Genomic DNA, 10,826 nt, shown 5'->3' with positions numbered 1-10,826 from the left:
CCACAAAGTTTTATTTATTTAATGAATCTGTTTAGTTTTTCTATCAAGGGAATGTTAGAACATGGATTAGAATTGCATTCCATTTGTAGCTTACTTTGACTAGTAGTACTTTTTTCATAGTGTTAAATTGAAATACACATACACATAAGCCTATCTAAACCACATAATAACTCTAGAAAGAAACACATATTATGATCTCTGGTTTATAGGCGAGGAAACTAAGACTCAGAAAAATGGAATAATTTGCCTAAAGTCCTAGTTAATTGATCAAGATAGAATGCTATCATTCTGACTCACTTCAAATTCCTGTCATATCATCATTCAGTCACGCAACTAACAAAAAACTGAGGTTGGTAATGAAGGCCTGTTGTAAGGAATATATTTATCTATAGATCCATAGAATCTTAGAATTAACAGAGATTTTAAGGACAATCTAATTAAATCACCAATTTTGTATGAAGTGAATGTCTTTTGGCAAGCACTTGAAGTTGAGAGAAGATCTATTCTTGTCCGGGACCTGACAACTTATTGTTTCTTTAATAATCTCTCTGTTTCAGCTTTCTTATAAATAAAAAGGAAGTAGAAACTTTAGGCCAACCCATCTCACCACATTGTGGTGGAAGCACATGGGTTGACAGACATGGCTATGTTTTGAAAAGTTATCATACATAAGGTTCTACACTAATGAACACCTTTACACCCTTGTTACCCAATAAAATGTCAATGTGAACGTGATGACAATGTTGACGGAGCAGTTTGCCACCTTATCGATACATAATTAAAACATTGTTCAAAATAATTTGTGTTCAGGCCTCCAACCTAACGTATGTTGTTGATTGCAAAATATTTATGTACTAATAACATTAATAAAATGTTAACATATTACAATTAAAATATTAAGTAATAATATAATTATTGTACATTAATATACTTGGAAAGTCTTCATAGTGTCAAAAATCAGACAGTTTATCCCTACGACTTTGAAACCCAGTGTTCAAAATATCCTCTTGCTGATTAGACCGAATGTGAATAGGTGGTGAGGATGGTCACATTTTTTACTGACCCTGAAATAAATATCAGAGGACAGAACAATATTAAATTGCAGACATAATAATCCCACTGCACAACAATACCTGAATCCTGAGTGATTGTCTCTCCTTGTGATAAGCAACCACATTAAGGAGGATATGGCATGTCTGACAGACGCGAAAGTCATTAAGTCATCAGAGAAAACTCATCTCTTTCCCTAAACAGGTGAGTCAGTAACACTGACAGTTTTAAATGTCAGCTTCTGAATTCCTATTTCATTCTACTTGGCATAAAGTGACATCAAAAAGTCACTTCGTGGGCACCTGCTGAAGTACAGGTACGATGACAAACTTCTGGAGGTGCTAGACATAAATAATAGACCGGCTTTAGGCAGCAGAAGGCCCGGCTCATTGCAGCAGCTAGACAAAGTGAAATCACTTTCGTAGAGAACATTTGTTGAAGGTGACATTGTCCTTGAAGAATGGAAGGACCTGAATGTGAGAAAAGGAATGTGAGGAATGTTAGAACTTGAAGACTAAACTGCAAAAGGGCACAGATGCTAGGGAGCTTAAGCAAAGTAGATGGATATTTCACCTCTGGTGGCCTGCTGGCAGGGAGTTGTGCTGCAAACTTAAAGACACAAGGTTCAAATCCACCAGCCACTACGTAGGATAAAGATGGGCAATTTCTTTCCATGCAATTTATAGCCTCTGAAAACCTGCTAGAGGGTCAGTTATGAATCGGTTCCTACTTGATGCCACATAATAACAAAACAACAGTGCAGGGGCCTTTGCTCCTCTGTCAGTTCGTTGTTTTGTGGGTAGATTCCAACTTGACAGCACACACTGCAACAACAAAGTCTTGCCACCAAGAGGAGGGAATGTGGAGCCAGACCTTGTAGGGGTGGATTCTAATTCATTGATACTTCTGAGAAAGAGATCGAACTTTGAGGAGGCAGCCACGAGGTGGCAGTAGTGTACACCCACAGTCCAGGTAACTCACATTCTGTGAATCAGCTTGTTCGGCTAGAGATGGTGGATAACCTCACATACCATCCGGCTTCCCATCAACATCAAATCTCTCTGAAAGAACAAGGCTCTAGTGCTCTGATGCAGAACATTAATAACATAAGTAGACTGGGAAGCTAAGAACTGAACATGCCACATTAGCCACAAGCTCCAGGCATGCGGCTGACTCATTGATTCCTAGCCTCCTAGCATCGTATGAACAGCCAAGATTAACTGTTGTGGGCATCCGAGGATCACTTTTCTGCTCTACTTTGTGCATCTTTTGCATCTTTTCTTTCTTTTCTTACTCTGAGAAAAGGAACTGTACAGTAAAAGAAGAGGGTTGGGGTTTTTTTGTTTTTGTTTTTGTGTTTTTGTGTTTTTTTGTTTGTTTGTTTGTTTTTCCCCCCCATTTGGAAAGTGTGTTCTCTGTTGGGGCAAGTTTTTTCTTCTCCGGAGCGGAGCACATTCAGCATTCAGACCTGTCACTGTGACAGACACAGCCTTGCTCTTGTTAGCAGAGCGGGCACAGGTCAAACGCCTTCCCCTCACCCCTCTCTGACTCCGGGGCAGCTTGCCTCTAACAACCTTTGAGAGGACGCATGAGTTGACTCAACTTTCCAACTAAAACCTGGCTGCTTAATATGTCTTTTAAAGGCTGCCTATAGAATACCAGCCAAAAAAGGAAAATGAAATCCTCTTTCATTTGGCCAACATTTGGGGTTGTTTGGTGGGTTTCAGTGACTCTAATCTAGCAGTTGGCCTATTCTTCAAACAGAAGTGTCTTTGGGACGGCTTGTGTGTTATGACAAGAGGAGTTTGTTGTCTGTTCAGGACAGCTAATAAGGTGCTTTTTTGATAGCTTTGGCTTTTGCCATTGCTTGTGGACACCTCAAAACCACTACTTTGCTCTTATGCCATGTAAATATTTAAGGGTGTAAGTGGTATGAATGACCACAGAATTGTGCTATTGTTAGTAGAGAGGTAGCATTAATGACCCTATCATAACTCCACTTTAAAAACGTGTGTGTGTGTGTGTGTGTGTGTGTGTGTTATCCTATTTTTTTTCCTTTAAAATTTTTTTATGTCAAGGGCGGACTTCCCCTAGATTGCATTGAGGGAGCTACTTTGCGATGTATGAAACCCCCATCCAATGTGTGTGTATTTGTAAAAATTAATGCTATATCTAGGGAGCTCTGGTGGCTTAGTGGCAAGAAGATGCACTACAATCCCAAGGGCAGGTGGTTCAAGGCCACCAGCTGATCCACATGAGAAGGATAGGCAATCTCCTCCTGGCTCTGTAAAAATCACTGGAGGGTCAGCTATGGGTCCAAGTCTATGGTACACAAAAACAACAGTGCTATTTCTAGGGATTCCTCAGAAAGGAGTGTAAGGAATGTTGTCCCAACCTCTTGTTTTTGTGTCATTTATCTGTTGCTATATAACAAACCACTCTGAATGAAAAATAAGACAACTACCATCATATTCTACTCAAGGTCCCGTGTGTCGGTAGGAGCAGGCTGCTTCTAGTCCATGAAGCCTGGGAATTCTGTTGCAAAAATTCAGAGACTCTGAGTGACTTCTTGGCTGGAATGACCCAAAAATTCCTTTACTCCTGTGTCTGGAAGGACAGGGGCCTCTGGTGGGGCTTTGAGTGAGAACACCTACCCATAGTCTCTCCATGTGGCTACTGGGCATCCTTGCAATAGTAACTGGATTGTGCCAGGGAGCACTCTAGCAGACCCAGCAGGGATTGTGTTACTGTCTGTGATCTTGCATTGGAAGTCACATGGCAGGACTTGTCAGAGTCAAAAAGCTACCTGAATCCCAAAGGAAGGAGCATAGATCTCGCCACTTAATAAGTTGAATATCAAAAGTACATTGTAAAAGACCACGTGGAGAGCCTTTTTCGGCAATTTCTGAGAAACACAGTCTATCACACTTAGCAAGCTGTATCTTCTGAAAGGCATTTATGAATGAGAAATCATATTTCTAATATATCAACCATTTCATTTATGTAATTATATTTTGAAGGACATAATCATATAGAATTCTAGCATGGGAAGAGAAGTTATGGTATCTGTTCTCCATTGAATATAAACTTTATATCTGAAAAGTGGCTGTATACAACTAGGCCATGTGGATTTTAAAATAGATAAAGTTTTAAACTTGTGCTAAAGAACTCACAGTCTATCAGGGGAGGTAATTTTGTGAAGAAAATAAATACAAATACAGAGAGAGTGCTTTGGAGCTGGGTAAAGGCAGAATCAAAGACATATTGAAGAATGCACTGGGATTTGCCGGATACAAGGAGTTCAGGAGACAGTATGTTAGAGGAGTGGGGGAGGTGGGGGCAGGCAGTGAGTCAGCCAGCACTCACAGTTTTAGGAAATCTAACTGATTTATAAATAAAGTGCAAGGTGGAAAGTAAAAGGAATGAGAATGGAATAGGACTTGGCCACTTCCATACTGAGGAATTTGAATTTTATCCTGTAACCTACAGAAAGTCACTTAAGATTTTGAATAGAAAGGAAAAAAAAAATGACAAGATCAAGTTTAAGCCCATTACTGATCATTCCAATGCATATAGACCTTATGGGACAGAGTAGAGTGTCACGAAGGGTCTCTAAGGTTGTGTAACTTCATGGGAACAACCCTCCACGTCTTCCTCTAGAAGGGTTATGATGGGCTCTTACGACAAACTTTTTGGTTAGTGATTGAGCTCTTCAACCAATTCACTAGAACTTCTTAGAACAGGTTGTTGTTATTGTCGTTTGGTAGTTTCGAGTTGAGTAAGAGCCATAGGGATCCTATGAGCAATAGCTCTGAACCCTGTCCTAACCTGCTTCCTGACACACTAGAGCTCAGTGCGGCAGTCACTATGTCAGTCCACCTGGTTGGGCATCTTCCTCTCTTTCGCTAACCATCCACCTTTCCAAGCGTGTTGTCTCTTTCCAAGGAATAGCCTCTCCTAGCAACATGCCTGAAGCATGTGAGATGAAGCTTCATCATCAGGTTTTAAAAATGTTCCCCTGTCACAATATAGAGAATGATCAGAGATTCAGGGTGGCCAGAAAGGGAAATATCAATTAGGAGGTAACTGTGGTGATCCCACTAAGTGATAAAACTTGCAATTTTAGGAAACTGGTGGTAGAAATAGGAGAGAGAGATAAGACAGGAATAACAATTAGAAGGATTCATGGATTAAAGAGCAGTAGGCCCTTGGCATGTGGTCTGGCTCATACTAGCACCCCAGAAGTAGAGGCTACTATTATTGTTTAAAGCTGGTTTTATAGGAACTGAATTTTTTGAGACTGTGGTGTTAAAGAAAAGAGAGCGTCTACGATGACACCACATTTCCAATTTAAGGACCAGAAACAGTTGGTACCATTTCCCAACATAAGTAACAAAGAAGGAGAAGCTGGTTGGAGGACTTCATATAATGTGTTCCATTTTGGACGTGTGAATTTTAAGGTGCCTGTGTAATTTTGCAGAGTCTCAGGAGCTACAAATTGTTAATGATAACCCAAAGCAACTGCTAAGTAACGGTGGGAAGCTGGAGTCCACTCACGGGCATCCAAGAAGAAAGGCCTGGAGGTCCTGAGGAATCAGCCATCGGAAATTCATGGGGCACAGCTCTAATGTGACACACGTGAGGTCACCATGACTCAGAATTGACTAGATGGCCAAAAAAAGGGCTGTATTTTGCCCCCAACCCCACTGGTGTGACCTTTGCGGAAATGTTTTAGGTATTTAGACTGTTGGAAATGGGAGACTGGAATCCAGGAGGGCAGTGTGTGACCAGGATTTGGTAATTGTTGAATTTGAAGGGAAGTTGCAAGCAAGCAAGTTTCAATAATCAAATAATGTTGTAGAACAGGAAAAAACCAAACAAACCCCAGCCAAACTCCAAAACAAACCCCAAAAAGTTTTAGAACAATCTCCTTATTCCTTTGTCTCCCTCTTATTCCTTAGGTATTTGATTTTTCAGATTTCTAAAAACACTTTTTATATACCTCTACAATTATTATTTAAAAGAAACCTAGGGACAGTTATAACTACAATAGATATGAATGTGAAACTCCATGGACTGTGTTGTAATAGAAAAACAGTATCCTTTCCAAAACAACAAACAAAACAAGATATCCAGTTTTTGTAAATTGTTATGATACCAGACCCTAATAACTCTCTTAACCAAAAGAATGTAAAAAAATAAAAATCCTTCAACTAGAGTAAAAAGACTAATGCTAACAAAATAATATAACAGTGAATAGAAAGAAAGAAAAAAGTTCTGCTCAAACTTAACAGATCAATTATATAAGAACAAGACAGTATGAGAAGGGCAGAGCAGACTTAACAGATGTTTCTGAAGGGAAAGTACAGTTAATGCACCATTTTCCAAACTGCTATCTTTGAAGACAGTGTCTGGTAACATTGTCCAAAGCCTATTCTAGATGAAGGGCTAGCCAATGCGAAGTCAGGGTTCAGCTCAAATAATTGTGTGAAATGCTTGGTTAAATAAAACCCAACAGTTTTCTTTATATCAAGACCTTTCAGTCCCTCAGTATACTAAGGTGTGTGGTAATTTTAGAAGAGGAGCAACCTTTTTCAAATGTACTTAATCTAACATTCTTCCTGCAGAGGCAATATGCCACCTGTGTAGAAAATCCTGATTTAGGCATTTCAGTTGACTCAAGTGCGGTGGTGGTGAAGTGGCAGCATTCTTGCCTTCCATGCAAAAGACCTGGCTGGGTTTTAATTCCTGGCCAGTGCACCCCACGCAGAGCAGACACCTTTCTTTCAGTGGAGATTTCTGGGTTGGTTCTTTCAGACACAGACAGAATAGGGGAAAATGCAAAAGTCAGCGAATTAATATGCTATGAATCACCACGTTCTGATCCTGTTGTCACATGGGTCTTCATGAGTTTGGAGACCAACTCTTGACAGCAAACAGAATGATGATAATAAACACTAGTGTGGTAGACTGTATTCTTTTCGTGGAAGTCACTGGATGGTTCAAACTGAAATGGTAACAGTATCGCAAATGTTACGGGAGAAGATGTGAAACACAGAATAAGGACATGCCAAGGGCAAAAGCCTGCCTTAAAGTTGGTATCAAAGTGACAGTGAGAAAAGAGCTAATTCTTTGAGTGCTTAAAGGAGCCTGGAAATATTACCGGAGTGTGAATAAAAAAGGAGCATCAGCTTCTAAGAGGTGCGCGCGCGTATGTGTGTGTGAATGCAGTCTACAAACTCTCAAGAATCCTTAGCGTATTAAGTAAGAGGTAACATTTGGTCTTTTACTTTTCCCAGCTTTCTGTAAGGAGCTGTGGTGTTAGGGTGCGTTGTGATGAGGGCTGCTAAGGCAAAGCTGTATTGTTGCTAAGCGCCATCTAGTCAAGAATTGTGATCATATGAACAATAGATCTGAACCCTGTCCTATACTCTTCCCTTCTCATAATTTCTGACACACTTCTGACATTGCTGCTGTCACTGTGTCAATCTGTTTAATTATCTTCCTCTTTCACTGATCTTCCACCTTTCCAAGGAATGGCTCCTAACAACATGCCCAGAACATGTGGAATGAAGCTTCACCATCTTTCCTCCAATGAGCACTCTGGTTGCACTTTCCCCAAAACATATGTATTCTTTGGCATACTTATTTAGCATGCTTCTCTAACACCACAGCTCGAAGGCATCAATCCTTCTGTCCTCCTTATACATTGTCCAGCTAACTCGAAGGTATAGGAAAGTTCTCTTCGATCAGACCATTATTAATTGGAATTGACTACAAGGCATTGTGCTTGGTTTGATGCTTTGTTCTTTCAGACATCCAGCAGGGTTAGGACCAAACCAGGGAACTTTTTAGGGCAGTCCCTCAGGATTTTTTTAAATGTGCATACTGTTTGATTCTTTAAATCATCTTGAGTTAATAATTTAAGATAGTTATGCATATTTATGAATGTATATATTACTGGTTGTCATAAAAACATTTGGAAACAACTTTTGTGTGCAGCATCTGATTATATAAATTACAGTGAATCAATATAGTAACATGCTTTGCAGCTACCTAAAATGATATTGCAGAAGGAATGGATGTGCAAGATACTTGTAATACAATTAAAGAAAGATGAGATTACAAAGAGTAGGTACAATTGATTTTATTTTTGCTATATATATATCTGGGAGGCTATATTGAACACCAGATTTTCTCTAAAAAGCACTGTACAATTTTCTGTGATGGTGGAAATGCTCTCTATTTGTGCTGATAACTAACACAGCCACTTTATGTTGAGTGCTTTATAAAAGGCACTATATAACTTAAGACTGATTGTTAATTTATTTAATTCTAAGTAATATAAATACAAATTCTGTATTTTTACTAAAATAATAAATTTATAGAATTTGTTTTTCTTTTTCTTTTTTTTTTGCCAACTATGTCTTCTTTCCTAAGTATTTTTAGAAGCAAGCTAGGCTAATTTTTTTTACAGTAACAGGTAGAAAATAATTAGCACAACTTGCTTCCTTGAATACCCGGGGTATATGAAAGTTTCACTGGAAAAAAAAAATTATTCACACACTTTCGGTGAGATTGTAGAATGGTACAACCACTCTAGAAGATAGTTTGGTGTTTCTCAAAGAGTTGAACAGAGAACTCTGTCTGGTGCAGCTATTATTCCATTACTAGGAGTATACCCCAAGGAATTTAGAACTAAGACAAAAACAGAAATTTGTACACCAATGTTCATACTAATATTATTCACCATCGCAAGAACATGTAAACAGCCCAAATGTCCAGCTACAACTGAATGGCTTGAGAAATTATGATACATTCACACCATGGGACTATGCAGCACTCTGGAGCAATGATTTAGAAAAATACTACGCAACTTGGGAGAGACTGGAGAGCATTATGCTGAGTGAACTAAGTCTCATAAAGACAAATACTGCATAATATCATTATTGTAAAAATAGAAAGATAACTAGTAGAACATGTATGGGGATCCAAGGGGTGAAGGTGTGGGAGAAAAGGGATGAGTATGGGAAGGGGTGAAACCACAAGGTTGCACAGTTTGGTGGGTGGAAGGAGGAGGTGAAGGAAATGTGAAGGATCTGGAGGGGAACTGAAAAGATTGGGTAAAGTCCAATGGTGATTGGTTGAGAATTATTGTATGAAACACAATTTGAATGTAGAGTAGTGTGAAACACAATGCATACGAACTTTGTGAGCAAACCAATATAAAATTAAAAAAATACTACATACATAGCATGTATGTTATTTACTTGAACATATGGTAATTATAGATGACTAAATGCTACTTTGTTAACAGTGTATTTCTAGGGAGAGCAAAGAAATAACATTATTATTCTTCCTTTGTTGTTGTTGGGTGCCACTGAATTGGTTCTGACTCACCGTTACCACTATGTATAGCACAATGACAAATTGCCTGGTCCTGTGCTAGCCTCACAGGTATTTAATATAATAGGTATTTTTTACCTCATTGCTGCAGCCACTGTGTCAGTCCATTTTGTTGAAGAGCTCCCCCCCCGCCCCGATTCTATGCTTTACCAAGTGTGATGTCATTCTCCAAGGAATTAGCCCCATCATCATAACATGTCCAAAGTAAGTGAGACAAAGTCTTACCATCCTTGCTTCTAATGAGGATTCATTCTGGTTATACTTATACCAAGATAGAGTCATTTTTCTGACAGTCTAGGGACAGAGTCTAGAAAACGCATAGAATAGAAATAGACCTTTTCTCTTCCAAGAGACATCAGTTTTAATTCTTAAGGTCTTACATTGATTAGATAAGTATCTCTCATATTATGAGGTATAATCTGCTTTATAAATATGATTCAGGAGGACTGCAAGCATTTGCTGCAGGAGGTCAAGGACTATAGTCTTCAATATAGATTGAAGCTTAACATCAAGAAGACAAAGTTTTTCACCATGGGGCCAATTGGCAGCCCTATGATGAATGGAGAAGAGATTGAGGTTGTTAACAATTTCAGTTTGTTTGACTCTACAATCAATACTCTTGGCCCCAGCACTCAGGAGATCAAAAGACAAATTGCACTGGGTAAGTCTGCTGTCAGAAACTTCTCCAGAGGAGCAATTATGTCAGTCTAGAGACTAGAATCCCCTGATCTAGGCCTTGGTCTTTACAATTACATGTTATGTATCAGAGAACTGGACAGTGACTAAGGATGACAGAAGAAGAATTGATGCCTTTGAGTTGTGGTGCTGGAGAAAAATATTGAACATACCATGAACAGACAGGAGAACAAATAGGTCTGTCTTAGAGAAGATGAAACCAAGTTTCTCCTTGGAGGGCAAGGGTTTTGAAACACTATCTCATATACTTTGGGCACATGCCCAGGAGGGTCCAGTCTTTGGAGAAGCACATCATGCTTGGAAGGATGGAGAGATAGCACAGGAGATGAAGACCCTGAATGAGACAGTAACTGGGGCAATGGGGGTAGGTGTGTTGAAGTCAGTAAGACTGGCTCAGGATAGGGCAGGGTTCAGAGCTGTGGTACATAGGGTCGCTATGAGTGGCAGGTGACTTGATGGCACATAACCACAACTACAACAACAATCTGCTTTACTTAAGGTCAATTGATTTAACTGATAAGCCATATAAATACTTTCAGAGCAAATATTTAGACAGATCTAGTGTAGTCTAAGCTAAGATCCATCTAACATCAGCAACAATATCCCTAGTACCACGACCCCTTCTAAACCCAGCCTGGACTTCTGGAAGTTCTCTGCTGATGTACTGTTCCAGT

Source organism: Elephantulus edwardii, unplaced genomic scaffold, assembly GCF_000299155.1.
Source record: "Elephantulus edwardii isolate Elephantulus edwardi_28Jun2011 unplaced genomic scaffold, EleEdw1.0 scaffold00029, whole genome shotgun sequence".
In the NCBI taxonomy this organism is placed as follows: domain Eukaryota; kingdom Metazoa; phylum Chordata; class Mammalia; order Macroscelidea; family Macroscelididae; genus Elephantulus; species Elephantulus edwardii.
This window is presented reverse-complemented; position numbering follows the sequence as displayed.